This window comes from Gadus chalcogrammus, chromosome 4 (assembly GCF_026213295.1).
Source record: "Gadus chalcogrammus isolate NIFS_2021 chromosome 4, NIFS_Gcha_1.0, whole genome shotgun sequence".
In the NCBI taxonomy this organism is placed as follows: Eukaryota; Metazoa; Chordata; class Actinopteri; order Gadiformes; family Gadidae; genus Gadus; species Gadus chalcogrammus.
This window is the reverse complement of record NC_079415.1, coordinates 2,227,884-2,242,883: the sequence shown is the minus strand read 5'-3', so window position 1 is coordinate 2,242,883 and position 15,000 is coordinate 2,227,884. Positions and strand designations below refer to the sequence as shown.

The following is a 15,000-nucleotide window of genomic DNA, read 5'->3' as shown; positions in this document are numbered from 1 at the left end:
TGTGTCTGTGTGCAAATGCGTGTGCACGTGGGTGTGTGTGTATGTCTGCATATGTGTATGTGTGTGTGTGTGGTGTGTATGTGTGTCTATTTGTGTGTGTGTGTGTGTGTTTGTGTGTGTGCGCACATGTGTGGGTGTGTGTGTGCCCACGCATGTGTAGGTGTGTGTGTGTGTGTGTGTCTCTGTACGCGTGTGTGTGCGTTGCCACACCGGTTTCCATCCCAGGTCCTCAGCTTCTGGTTTCGTCCCTTAAGGCAGCTCTCGGTCTCCCCCCTCTCTCTCCTCTCTCTCGGTCTCCCCCCTACCTCTGTTGTAGATCACCCCCCCTCACCCCCCCCTCCAAGGCCAGTAATATCTGTCCCCCCCCCCACCCCCCCTCTGTCCTTTTGTCCAGCAACCCGCCCTCCACCTGTCACTGCAAACAATCTGCCTGCCGCATCGCCACGGATACGGTGACAAGCCCCCACCTCATTCCCCCCCCCCCCCCACGCCCCGAGGGACGCACTGTTCTGTGTGTGTGTGTGTGTGTGTGTGTGTGTGCTGCTTGAGAAGTTTATCTGTCGGGTGAGTGTTATGGGTGAACAAGTGTGTGGAGTGGAATGTGTGTGTGTGCGTGTGTGTGTACAGGTTTGTATCTGTCGATGTGTAGGTCTTATAGGTGATTACGTCTATGGAGTGGAATGTGTGTGTGTGTCTGTGTGTGTGTGTGTTTATGTAGTTTATAATGTGTGTGTGTGTGTGTGTATTTATCCCGGTGTGTCTGTGTGTGTGTATCACTGTCTGTGTGTATCTGTGTGTGTATCCCGGTGTGTCTGTGTGTGTATCACTGTGTGTGTGTGTGGAAGGTTGCGTCCATGTTGTTCTTGCGGGCCCCTAGCCAGAGGCTGTTGTCTGAATCAAGGGGGCCCTTTTCCCCCCTGACATCCTCTTATCCCATGTTGTTATCGCTGGCCTCACTCCGGTACAAAAGAAAAATCGCATTTTGGGCAAGGGGAAGAGTTGCACAAACACTCGCGCAGACCCTCTAACCTTGAGACGGACAAAAGTTTTGAACGCGATAACATGCTCCTGTTATCTTCGGGGGCCCGAACACTTTTACGCTTTAATACGACGACCAGGGCTCAAGAGAAGAATTCCAGTTTTTACAGACGATTATCTGAGGAGGACGAAAATATTAAACCTAGCCTATTCCACGTTGATACCGTTGCGAGGGAAGCTGTTAATCTTCGAGGTGCCCTTGTGTTCAACTTTGAGGACGTTTCATATAAAAAATAGGGCTATATTATATTTATTTAGCATTTTGTATCATCCCTTTGAGAGGCAAGGTTGGAAGAAGGGTCCGGATTTTCATATTAACGAACACAGTCGTCGTTATCTCGGAACAATTGATTTGCATTAAAAAGAAAACTGTCCTTTCTTGCCAATTTGTCTGTACAGGAAGCCGAGAGGAGGGCACATTTTGGTGCATAATTGACACCCACACATGAAATCATTAGTGTGTAACAGAAAAAACAGCAATGTCCTCTGTAATAATTCAAAAAAGATCCAGTCACTAACCAGATGAATTCTTAGTTCTTAAACCTTCCAGGGACAAAGGGGCCTTGAATGTGCCGTTGATTTATGTTTGCACATGCCCACTGGACTAGACCTACATTTCCCACCGCCACCCGGTAATTCAGAACAGTAAACCTTGACTGCTATTAGTTACCATGGCGATATGTCACGGTAACGAACAGCCAGCCAAGGAAGTAAAACCAAAAGTGCTCTGTAGGAAAAACAGACCGCATAAAGGCCTTCAAGATGAAGGCCGAGTAGCAGGGGCTTGGCGGTGGTTCGACTCCCAGGGGCAAAAAGGTTCTGGGTTCGATTCTGCAATGTCCATAACTTACCTTTGGGCTTCCTTCACCCCCCCATCCCCCACTGCTCCTACATGACACGCATCCGACAGCGCTTGTAACAATAGCGTCTGCGAAATAACTAAATATTGAACGGGGGAAGAAGATACAGCAGCTGAACAAACCAGGACACGCGATGACCACAGTCTCACCGTTATTAATCATGAGCCTGATTATGTATTCTGCTGATCCAGCCGCTGCGGGAATGAATCCCGCGCTTCCAACGTCTGGATAACATTAGCATGAAGCCATACGTCAGCGCTATCAACGGCCCTTCCTGCATTAAGCTAACATCGGGCCGCTCGCTGGCGGAGTAACAAACGACCTCTCTTCGGGTTCCGGAGGGGGAAACTTCCCCTCCCTAGAAGGAGCCCAGAGTTTAGCGCGCAACGGCAGCGCGATTCTAACGCTAATCCCATGAGCTCCACCCAATGCCATCGCTATGTGACAACGCCGCCTAGCCTAGCCTAGCAGCCGCTTAAAAGAGGCAGCGGATGCACTTTTTTTCCAGCACACGTCGCGCCGTGAAAGGAGCGGAGCAGGTTAGCCTTTAGGCTACAGGCTGTGAGCTAATGACGATACACCAGCAGGATATAATGCTATATGGGCTGTTCTGTAGCGGCACACTGTGAAATCTTCTGTGGCAGCCGGTTGCGTGTGAGCTCAGCTAGCTAAGCTACTCCCCCCCTCCCTCTCTTCTTCTTCTTCTTCTTCTTCTTCTTCTTCTCTTCTTTGCGGTGCGGTGAAATGATGGCGAGGATTTGGGGAGCCGGTGGATGTGTGGACGACAGCCTCTGTAATGTGACTAACCGGATTAGCCCTAAGCTAGCTATGGGAGGGAATTGACGCATTTTCGGAAGAAGCAACGCACTTTGGCGGGGAGGGCGACAAAAGCGTCCTCAACAGCAAAAGAAACTCGGGAGAAGCCACATACGTGCACGTGAACACACACACACACACACACACACACACACACACATGCAACCACACACACGTATGCATACAAGTAGGCCTAGCACACATCAAAGACCACACACGCACACAGACACACAAGTACTTATGTATATACAAACACACACACGTACACGTACACGTACACGTACACACACACACACACAACATTACAGCCCCCCCAAAGCTTTGCTGTCGAGGCAGGCACTGTCAGAAAAATGTATTTCCAAAAATGTTATGTGGTTCCGGCCATCCTGTTTTAAAGAGTGCATCTGTGCGGCCTCATCTGTTTTCATTGCAGATCATTTGATTGATTGATTGATGATGCTGCATAATAAACACTGAGGCAATAGTTGGAAACGCTGAGAGACAAACAGGGCTGCTCCAAATGGTGGCTATTCATAGGTATAGGGAATGAGCGTATGCAGGAATATTGCATTGATTTACCTTGCAACCAGGTGTGCAGTGGAATGTAACCCTGATGCAACTCTTTCTAACCACGCTTGGAAAGTTACCTAATGAGGGGTAAAATAAAATGTAGGTTTTGTCATTTTTTCTCCAAAATCGGAAAACATAACAATCTTTATGCAAATGTGACGCGGTTTAAACCCCAGAGATGATTAATACACGGTGAAACACACAGTAGCAACAATTATGAAAATATAATCATAACCATTTATTTCCTCCTGTCTTAAAAACAGCAATAAATTGTCTTTCATTGAAAGTCTTTCATCTGTAAATAGTCGCCCCGAAATGATTTCAATTCCCCCCTAAGCCATCGTTTCAGGCGACTGTATTTTCCAAACGCTGATTGGATGATAAGATGTATTCAATTTAATGGCGCTGGAACGGGGAGAGGGAGATAAAGCACGCGCGCGCGTGTGTGTGTACGTGTTCTTGCGTGTGTGTGTGCGCTGTTACCTATTCTGTTGTGTTTTTTTTTTACAAAGCCATTCGCGCCGTATAATTCTGGTGTTTAAAGCGTTGTTTATCTGCCTCTCTCCGCGCACGACGAGCGCTCTGTCTTCCCGCCGGATCGGACAATTACAGCCGCGGCGGGCTTCCCGCGAGCAGGCGGCGGAGCCGACAGCCGCCGAGTGATTGATGTTGGATGTTTTTTGGGGGACTATTGCTTGATCGTGAAATAAGCCGCTCGGTTGCAGTTCAATTAAACGGAAGAGCTGAAGGTTGGGGGATGATGGAACGACAAAGGCATCGGGAACTCGTAGGCACGTGGCTCAGGAGGTAGAGTGGGTTTGGTTGGTAACCGGAAGGTTGCTGGTTTGGTCCCCGGCTCCTCCTAGCTGAGTGTCGAGGTGTCCCTGAGCAAATCAACTAAACCCTAACTGCTCCTGACGAGTTGGCTGTAGCCTTGCGTGGTTGACACCGCCGTCGGTGTGTGCATGAACGGGTGAATGTGAGGCAATATTGTAAGGCGCTTTGAGTGGCAGCTGGTTAGAAAAGCGCGACACAAATGCCGTCCATTTCCATTTACCATTCCATTATGAGATACTGTGGCTGGTTTTAGCCACAGTATTAGGGTTAGGAGCTACTTGAGTCTTCCTGTTATCACTGTTCAGTGAGGTCGGAGAGGAGATTCCGACTCGGATTGGTGGACATCTAGTGTTTAGCGAAACAAAGGGCCACGGACGTTTGTGATCGTCGTTTAGTCTAGGGCGGTTAGTCTCCACTACATTTGCACAGATGAATATGCAAAGTCAATATCAGGCACCAAAGTTATAAACTATATCTCTTCAGGAACGAAAGCTATTCCTGGAAACTATTTTCTACGACAAGCTGCTAAGCCGTAGAGTTTGGCTCTGTAGTCACTACAGAGCCAAACGCAAAGGCTCCATTCCACTGTAGTGAACTTGGAATGGAGCCGATCCGCCATAGAGCCAAGCCACCGCCACCACAAGGAGAAAATAAGACAACTTCACATTCTTAATTCGCCTTTTACAAAGTTAGCTGAGCAGGGATAACATGGAGGTATTTAAAGAGCGAATTCCTCTCCTTATACTGACCGTTCTCCCTCCTTCGTCACCTTACATCGGGCGGCCGGCGAGGTAGCTCGTGCCCTAGCATTAGCACGTTCACCACGCATGCGACCACAGACGCTAGCTCGCGCGCAGTAGATGTTTAGCAAAAAACCAAACGAGTCACGGTGAGACACGGCGCGGTCTGGCTAGCCCTCCGGCCGCAGCGCGGCTCCTTCCTGGTTACTTAGCATTTCAAAAGAGCAGCGCGTCCGTTCCACGCACTCCGTTCACCGGGCGACTGCGACTCAACCCTAGCCGGGTTATTGCCAGACCAAGCTCAATCGTAGATCACATTTCGTCCTGGGGAGGCTGCGGTCATTTTCTTCAGAACAAGAGGCGTGATCACCGGGCCTAGTTCAAATGACTGTACGCAATTGGCTGCATGCCGTCGCTTCCCATGTGTTCATTGTGTTAAACCAGCCAATAGCGCGCCAGGGGCAAAAGCCAGCTCGCTGATAAAGGCGTATCGGAAGCAGGGAGAAATGCATTGCTCCTCTCCTGCCCCTGCTGCAGGGAGAATTCAAACGGCCGGCAGAACGGGCGGGGAATACCCAGTCTAAAGGGCTGATTATGGTTAGACTCTCACGCAACGCAATGACCACGCAGTCGCTTCGACGTAGTCGCGAACCTCTATGGTTCTGCATCGGGTTAACATGTCGCTATGCATGTCCGTGGTAGAGAGAGAACAAATAGTTGCTCTTTGTCTGTGCATTCTATTACTTTACAATTGGTCTACTACTAGGAGTTTTGATTATGGTATGGATTCTAGCAACTTGAAAGATGAATACAATGACGACAAACAATGTGCAACTAAAACAGAAGATGGGCTGCTCGTTGGTCATCGTTGTCCATTCTGGTCATTACATTGGAAGTCTATGACGACCGAATGCAAATCGTCTCCACTTTTTACCGATTACTAGCGAGTAAAGGAGGGTCCGCAAGGACGTAAGGGGTCCGTAAACCCCTTCCGTTACGTCCACGTGGATCCGTAACTGAGCCTTACGCCTCGTTTCCACATACGTACATTCTCGTATGCGATCCAACCGTCTCCGACCGAAAGTCCATTCATTCCTATGTGATTCTCCGTAATGTCAGTTTTTCCTCCGAGACTCCTCCCCTCCGTAAAATTTCTGTCCGGTATGTCCGTAATATGCGTTCAAAAAATTTCACTTTCGCCGTCGTTTTACGGAGATACCGTTTGAAAGTTGTTATGTTTTTCACAAAACATGTAAGTACCTGGCGGGCCAAACTCCTCGCCGATCTCTTTCCAAGCCTGGTTGGTTTTGTTTTTATCTCTGTATATGTCGATCCTCATGTTCCAAAGTACCGGTCTCCTACAAACGGCCATTATCATACGCTCCCCCATCTTTTGTCCGTAAATAAATTCATGTCCGTACGTAAAACACTAGCGACTCCTTCCATACATTTACGGAAGCACGGATACGAAAAACATACGTATGTGGAAACGAGGCGTCCATTCAACCCCGCTCGGTCCGTGACGTGAAGGTCAGCTCAGCCGCCGCCCCCACGCTCCGGTGAGAACACGCGGACACACAGGAAGTGTTTCTGGAGCGGCCGCTGGCGTTCCGCTCGGAAGAGGAGCCAGACCCCGTTTTAGATGTTCTGCTCGGCGGGCGTGCGACCGGCGCGCGGGGGAGGCCGCCGGCGCCAGGCCTGGCCGGGCTTCAAACCCACGCCGCCCGCTCCCGTGGGCGGGCCGCGCGTCCCGCCGTTTACCTGCCAACACCCGACGCACACGCGCAACGTAGATATACACACAAAGGGCCCGCGCTGATACACACACACAGGCACATGCAGCCAGACACACAGATACCAACTCATACACACATGCAGTTACACACATAGGCACGCAGATACACACACACAGATAGATATGCACACCGGCACACAGATATGCACACAGGGCGTATAAACGGTAGCGAATGCATGCACTCAAACGCACACACACGCACACAAACATTCACACAGGCCGGATCACAGAAGCACGCATCCATCTGCTTTTTAGGTCTCTCTCTCTCTGTCTCTCTCTCTCTCCGCCTCCCTGGAACACACGTTAACCCAGCAAAAGCTGCCGGTTCCCAGCATGCAACACCACCGCAAGGCTGCGGAACACAGCTCCTGCCTTTTAGTTCCGATCTCACGTTGAATGAGAACGGCTGAATCTCCAGACTACACAGCATGCTGCCTCGGAGGGGAGGCCAGTGTGTAGTGCGTCCGGAATCCACTGTGTTCCTGCCCAAACCTCTCCGTTCGAACTACGCCGAAAACAGAAGACGGCGGGGAGAAACGACGCCTCAATAATTAGCTTTTATCCCAAACATGATGGACTGAATCACGTGCCCAACCTGGTCCTTAATTCACCTCGTTTTGTGACGCTCCAAATCCACGCGAGCCATTTATGGAAGCTCATCAGCTCAATGCTCGTCAATGGAAAGTGTATCGGGACATTATTGTAGATAAACACGTGTGTGAATGTATATGGGGGGAAGGGGGGAATAATATATAATCTTGGCCCTACTTGGGTAGTGGTGTGTGAGAGTGTGTGGGCGGGGGGGGTGGGGGGCTGTGTACTGGGTGGAAGAGAGGATGCATGTGCTATTTTCAGAAGCCAAAGCACGGGTTTACGGCCAGAAGGGGGGGGGGGGGGGGTTGGGTTGAAGAGGGGGGGGGAGGGGATTATGTAGGAGGACAAATATAGAGCAGCACAACGTGGATTAACGTAACATATTATATTGAAAACCACACAGCCAAATATATACCGCAAAGGATTCTGCTCCAATTACCCCCCGCTCTCGCTCACTCTCTCTCTCTCTCTCTCTCTCTCTCTCTCTCTCTCTCTCTCTCTCTCTCTCTCTCTCTCTCTCTCTCTCTCTCTCTCTCTCTCTCTCTCTCTCTCTCTCTCTCTCTCTCTCTCTCACTCTTGTTCTCTCTCTCTCTCACTCTTGTTCTCTCTCTCTCTCACTCTTGTTCTCTCTCTCTCTCTCTCTCTCTCTCTCTCTCTCTCTCTCTCTCTCTCTCTCTCTCTCTCTCTCTCTCGCTGTGTCTGTAATTACATATCTCATATCTTTTTTTGTATTACCAATGCTTTTATTTTGTAATTGCTGGACCCCCCCCCCTTCAGGCTTGACTGATCTATGGATAAACACTGGAGTTGTCTTCTTTGGATTCTGGTGTTTAGCCGAGGTTTGGGATAAAACGCTGGATTTAATGATCTTCCGGTTTCACTCCTTCCTTGGTGTCATAACTTCCAACATAAACACAATATAATCCAAATCGTTTTTATTAATACCCTTAATAACTTTATCTGACAGATTAAAATAATTTCCTCTGGAAGGGCTTCAAGGGTCCAAAGAGAAATGGATTAGATCTAAAAATCAATATTCTTAAAAAATATATCCTGAAATGTTTATAGTGTGCAAAGATATTACATTTCCTGGTAATATCACGGTCGTTATCCTGCTAATACTTGACAGGATATCTAGTGCCTTGGTGCTGTTTTTGAGTATCGATCCGTAGTTTGACTCGATTCCCTTACGTCTGCTGTCTACCTACAGGCATCCTTGAGCAACTATATTTAACTTTATTATGACTGCAATTTTCTTTGGATAAAAGACCATGCTGAATGACTAAGTATAGAAGTGTGGCTGCAGTTGTATGCGATTCGCTCTAATGGATTTTATTTGAGTGTTTTACTGTGTAAGACGAAATAAATTTGGACTAATCTTGATGTCTTGATGTCTGGGTGCAGACAGTTTCACCTTTATTTAGTCAAGGGTATGTATTCACTTTTCTAGCAAACGTTAGTAAAACGATAAAGAGACAATAGTGACCATATTTCTGAAATAAAAAACGAGGACATTTATAGTTTGGCGGTCAATTTATCTCCAAAAAGTATCTGAAGTACATTTCCCAGAAATGAAAAATAGGAACATAATACGTTTAATCTATTCTTATCATGGTTAATGTTGTACTGTAGAAGCACATTAGGCAGTACATGCCAAATGGATTTCCATAATGTGGTTCAGGCTTCAGTAAACAAAAATCTGCCGAAGTAACTCCTAGAGTAGGGAACTCTGCATTGCGTTTTGGATGTCATGCCTGCTCATGAAGTCAATCAACTAAATAGACCCACTTGTCGCAAGGTCGCATCACAATCTATCAGATTGATACGAGACTAATTACCAACTGCCTCGAAACTAATATTCATGAGCCGGCTGGAACCTTTGCCGATTCAAAAAATCTATTAATGTATTTTTTAAATCCTTTTTTCTTTTAAATGGTGACAGCTACAGCCAGGGACAGGCAATACAAAATGGCCACTATCCCCGGAAATTGGGAATTGTGGTCCCCCTATCTTAATGTTAATATAATGAGCCAACGGGATTAAACGAATGTCGTTTATTCAAAATTAGCTTTCTGTTGACACTTCCCGGGGGAAGCTAGCGTTAAACGCGGCATCAATGTAATTCCTGGTTGTCGGGCTTTTTCCGCCATGCTAGCTGTATTCAGGGTCCCACTGTGGCCGACCTCACCCCGTTATGCTAATTTAATGAGTAAGTGGCCTAGCCACTTCCCTATTGGCTACTCAAAGGGCTGCCGGACACACACACACACGCACACACACACACACACACACACACACACACACACACACACCCACACACACACACACACACACACACACACACACACACACGCACACACTAGGGCCTGTGGCGCTTACGGTTGCTAGGCGACCAAATCAAGAGTACGGCTGTGAATAGCCGCTCATCACACTTGACTATCTTTACCTTCGGTGACGGTGACACCAAGCACGAATTTACATACATACATTATCACCCCCCCCCCTATAGGCTCCCTAAGAGCCACGGTTGATTTCTGTGGACTCAATAATAAGATATAAGCGATAAGATATATTTATTTGTCATTGCACAGGAGTACAACGAAATTCAGCGCACTCGCGTACTGGTCTCATTTAAAAAAAATAAAAGTAACATAATCATCATCATTCCTCGTCATTACCGCCACCAGCACCATCACCACCATCATCATCACCGCCACCATCATCATCATCTTCCTCGTCATCACCACCACCAGCACCATCACCACCATCATCATCACCACCACCATCATCATCGTCATCGTCATCGTCATCGTCACCGTCATCACCACCACCACCTCCTCCTCCAACACCTCCTCCACCTCCTCCTCCTCTTCCTCCTCCTCCTCCTCCTCCTCACTACCCACCGCCACTACATTGCGTCAGAACCCATTGTCTTGTTCAGACTTGACCGATGAGGAGTTTTCCCGTTTCCCCGGTCCTCGCCGGGCCGGTCGATGGCGTCGGGTCGTCCGGACCGACAAATTGTGTTTCTGACTCTGCGAGCGTTAAATCCATAGCCGTCGCCCTGGGAGACGGGGCTGACGAGCAGCGAAAGGTCGCGCATCGACCCGGCTCCGGGGGCTAACCCGGGGGGTGGGGGGGGGTGGAGGAACATCAAACTCACTTCTTGTCCATTTGTCAGTGACTATAAAGGTCTGTCTAGGGACGGTTCACTTTACCGCCAGGAGTAGACGCACTCCCCCCCCCCCCCCCCCCCCCACCCCCCTGCTGTAAGCATGCTACCAGAGACTGTTTGTTTTAACGTGCACAACTGTTTGGACATTTTAAAGATTTTTCCGCGCTGAGGACGGATGGATGCTCTCCAGAGTTGATAGTGTGTAGTGAGAGTGCGACCGGTATCTGTATTCACGGCCAGTCACGTCGGCTGAAAGCTTTTCCTAAACGACTCCATAATTAATAAATCAGAAAGGAAAGGTTGGAAGAAAAACATCCCACACGATGTTGCAGAACTACCTTAGCAGATTGTGACAGAGAGTTTGACACGTGTTGGCTCCATCTGAACAGACGGAGCCAACATATGTCAAACTCTCGGATCTCAGAGTAGCTTTTAATATCTCGGATGCTTCTATTGCATCTGTTCTTATAGACTTCGGAGCGCTACTGACACCTTCTGTTTTTGGCGTGCTGTTGGTGATCTTAAGAAGCAGGTGCTTTGGTTTTCCGAGGTTGAACGCTGCTACTTTGTAGCGCTCGCACCGAAGATGAACCGCCACTGAATGTGGTGAGGTGTCTGAACGAAGATAGCCGTGCAACCTTGCTTTGATCATTCGTCTTCGCACCACTGTCTTTCGGTAAAAGTTCATTTTTGAGAAAGTAAGGCGAATTTAAGGGATATCGCCAGTGGGAGTCGAACAAATCTCTGTTGTTAATCTAAAGTCTGATTTGTGAGAAACGACTCCGTCACTTTTCTCTCAACAATAGAAATGCCAGATTTTCTCGAAAAATCTTACACAAAAGAAGACTTCCCCCTTTCTCCCACCCATCACATTGCACACACTAATGAACATAAACACCTAACTTCAATTAAGCAATTAACCTTCCACTAATTGTGTCGACCACAAACATGGGAAGTGACCGATATCTACAGCAGACACAATGCAGACAGCGTGTGGCCCTGAGAAATTAAATCGACCAAGCCCTAGGGTTAGTGGAGCCAGCCAACCCGCCTCCCCCCTGCTGTGACCTTAACACAGCCCGCCATGGTGTGTGTGTGTGTGTGTGTGTGTGTGTGTGTGTGTGTGTGTGTGTGTGTGTGTGTGTGTGTGTGTGTGGGTGTGTGTGTGTGTGTGTGTGTGTGTGAGAGAGAGAGTTTAATCTAAAACTTACAGGACTTGCAAAGTTGAGTAGCCCCACCCCTCTCCTACCCAGACTGAAACCTCACTTTGTCAGGAAAACAAACTGTGTGTGCGTGTGTGCGTGTGTGTGTGTGCAGGGGGTGGGCACAATTCAGTCAATCAACAGTTTTAGTCTGGACCCTGTCAGAGATAAGCTTGGGCTTTATTTTGCACCTTCAGACGATTCCTTTGTTAGGAATAAAAGTGTAAAAAAAGAGAGGGAATCGATGCAGAGTCTAGAGGAGAGGTAGAGAGAGGGGGAGAGGGGTGAGAGATAGGGAGGGGAGAGGGGGAGAGGGGTGGTAGAGAGAGGGAGAGAGGGGGAGAGAGGACAGCTTCCTGGATTAAAGGGCTGGACTGTCACTCACTATGAGCGCGGCACTGACTTCGCACCATGAGTTAACCCCGTGTAACCCGTGACAACGGGCCAAACAAAGTCAACCACAGGTTTCAAAAGCGGCGGCGGCAGCGGCTAGCGGCCGCACCTGAGCGTCGCGTTACCACGACGATGAGTTGAGCGACAGCGTGCTCCAGACGTCTGGCTCGCCGTCCGTTTATTTTGGACAGAGTACGGAGCCTTCATGTACTGGTCTCTGTCCCGGTTCAGAGTATCGATCGAAACTCTGAGCGTCGTCTGCCAAAAGTCTGGCGGTTAATTAATTAATAGCGTGTGACGCGGTGAGCGCTGGTAGCCTGACGTAGCCTGACCTTCAGGGATGCTAGGAGGGCAGTTGCTACCGCTAAAGCTATGTGCTTCCTAGCGTTGGCTCTGTTTGTCGTGTGTGTGGGTGTGTTTTAGTGTGTGTGTGTGTGTGTGTGTGTGTGTGTGTGTGTGTGTGTGTGTGTGTGTGTGTGTGTGGGTGTGGGTGTATGAGAGAGTATATGTCTCGGTGTTTGTCTCTCTGTGAGAGTCTGTGTGTGTGTGTGTGGTTGTGTGTGTGTGTGGTTGTGTGTGTGTGTGTGTGTGTGTGTGTGTGTGTGTGTGTGTGTGTGTGTGTGTGTGTGTGTGTGTGTGTGTGTGTGTGTGGTTGTGTGTGTGTGTGTGTGTGTGTGGCGCAGAGTTAGCGCTGTGGTGATCTGACATGATTAGCCCTGCTGTTGCTCTACTTTCACTACGTGCTAGCTGGGTGGCTAGGCTTACTTAGCGTCAGCAGTGCTTTGACCCCAGCCCGATGGGCGATGAATGATTGGCCCCAAGAGGCTCCGGCGGTCACATGACAAGAGCACATGGTCTGGATTGGCTAGAACGGCATGGTGGATTGCAGTGTGTGTGTGTGTGTGTTTGTGTGTGTGTAATGAGGTGTGTACGAGGCTGTCAGTTACATGTTTGTTGTTGATGTTGTTGTTGTTGTTGTTGATGTGTCTTCTTCTCCCTTGCTGTTCTGTTCTGACTGTTCCTGCAATCAATCGTTCACCACATAAGACGTATCCTCTATAAACGACTGAACACATGAGTGAATGTTTGTGGATGTATTTTCTTTGTGCGTGTGCATGTGTGTATGTGTGTGTGTGTGTGTGTTAAAGTGTGTTTATCACTGTGTGTGTTTGTGCGTGTGCATCTGAGCGTGTCTGCGAGTGTGCGTGCGCGTGTGGGTGCGCGTGTGTGCATCGTTACGTGAACACATTTGCATGCACGATGCAAATGCATCGGCGTTTGCGTGTGATGCTGATGTGGCGTCACGGCGACAGTCGACAGCCAATCGGCTGTCATTCATCCCAGCCCTGCAGCGGAAATGTCTCGAAATAGAAACATTGATTCCGTTTCTTCTTCCCTCGCCAATTAATATCACCTTGATTGCCTTCTCATCATCATTAAAACATAGCTCTGTCGTACATCAGATTGCTGGTTAAACGGTGAGGAGCTTTAAGGAGAGAGTCTCGCGTGTGTTCCTATCAGGGAGCCTCGATCGCGTTACAAGGTGAGGACATAAAGTTTAAATTGCGAGACATGTCTCAATGTCACCTGCAGAGACTTGGCTCAGACCGGAGTGTGTTTACCGTTCACAAAAGACACCCCCTCCATGCATGTCCTTTATTGACTATCATTTATTGGTACGTTTACCGTCTTGTCTGGGAGTGCCCTGCTCCTTTATGACCAAGATATCTGGGAGTAAGTCGAGGTCAGGAGAAGGTGTTCAAACCACATTCCGAGAAAACCCTGAGAAATATAAATGTAGCTACAGTAAACATAGCATGTTAAAAACAACAACTACATGTGGCCCATGTCATTCATATTTAACGTGTACTTCATAATTAATGTGTGTGTGTCTTTCGCTTCCTTTTGCAGATGGTAAAGAAAGCTGACAAGCTAGCTAGCATACGGGGATGAGGGGGGGGGGGGGGGGGAGCAGATGAACATGACACAGGTTCACGGCGGCTATATGCCTCATAAATTTGTAAATGGCGTTTGTTGACCTTTGTGTCTGCGACAGTGGGATTTACATTGCTTGAGAGTGCGCGGGAGCAGTACACCGACGCCCGCGATGTGGTGGACAAGGTCAGCTGCTCACCGTTTACAAGCTGCGGCTAGCTTCTCGCCGCGGTTACGTCAGCGCGTTTTGCTGTTAGCTAACCGTCTGCGGAGCCATAGATATATACAGTATACTGAGTAGATATCGCATTTGGATTCTAAGCATGCGTCTAGAATGCCACCATCTTATCCTCCCAACTGACTGGATGAATGACCGTCTGATGGGGCAGAGGTCCTTTCCCAGTCCAAGTCACTCATAATCGCCTTCTTTTAAGCAATTTTTAATTACTTTGTTTCTGACGTATTCAGACAAGTGTTTGTGGTAATTATAGTCAAACAAATATGTACATATATTGATCTTTTAATTTTTGTTTATTTTTACTATCATTCCAACAAACACATATTGCATATTTTGACGGACGTTCATTCATTCAGCTAGGTGGCTAAAACGCGGCAAGACGCATTGATCCATGCGTTCCACTGAACAGCGCAGCTCAGGCGACATTGAGTCAGTATATAATTAATATCTATGCTGCGGAGCAATGGCAGTTGGTTCAGCTAACAACGGCTGTATTGGATGAATAATTCCCCCTCGTTCCTCAAAACAAAGCTTAGAGCTGTACACTTAACCATAGGTCACCTGATACCGCAAGTTAATGTAGAATTTAAAATGTGATATTTGAGTTGAAAGAGAGTCAGTAACCCATAAGCATTAGGCTGTAAGCTGTAATTACTTTCATGCACTCGATGTGTGAAATCGCAGAGGAAAAGCAGTCAACGCTTTGAAAACTAGAGAATTTTGTGTCTGAATATACCGCCTGTCTCAATACCTGCTCCGGGCATGTCTGTACAAATTACACATTATCAAAACATCAAAGGTGTTTTC

The 15,000-nt window shown here is 48.1% G+C and overlaps 1 protein-coding gene across 1 annotated transcript in view; it reads right to left on the bottom strand.

The window, feature by feature from the left end:
• tmem178bb (transmembrane protein 178Bb) overlaps positions 1 to 15,000 on the bottom strand; it is a 38,915-nt gene that overhangs the window by 23,030 nt on the left and 885 nt on the right. The window lies entirely within an intron of this gene.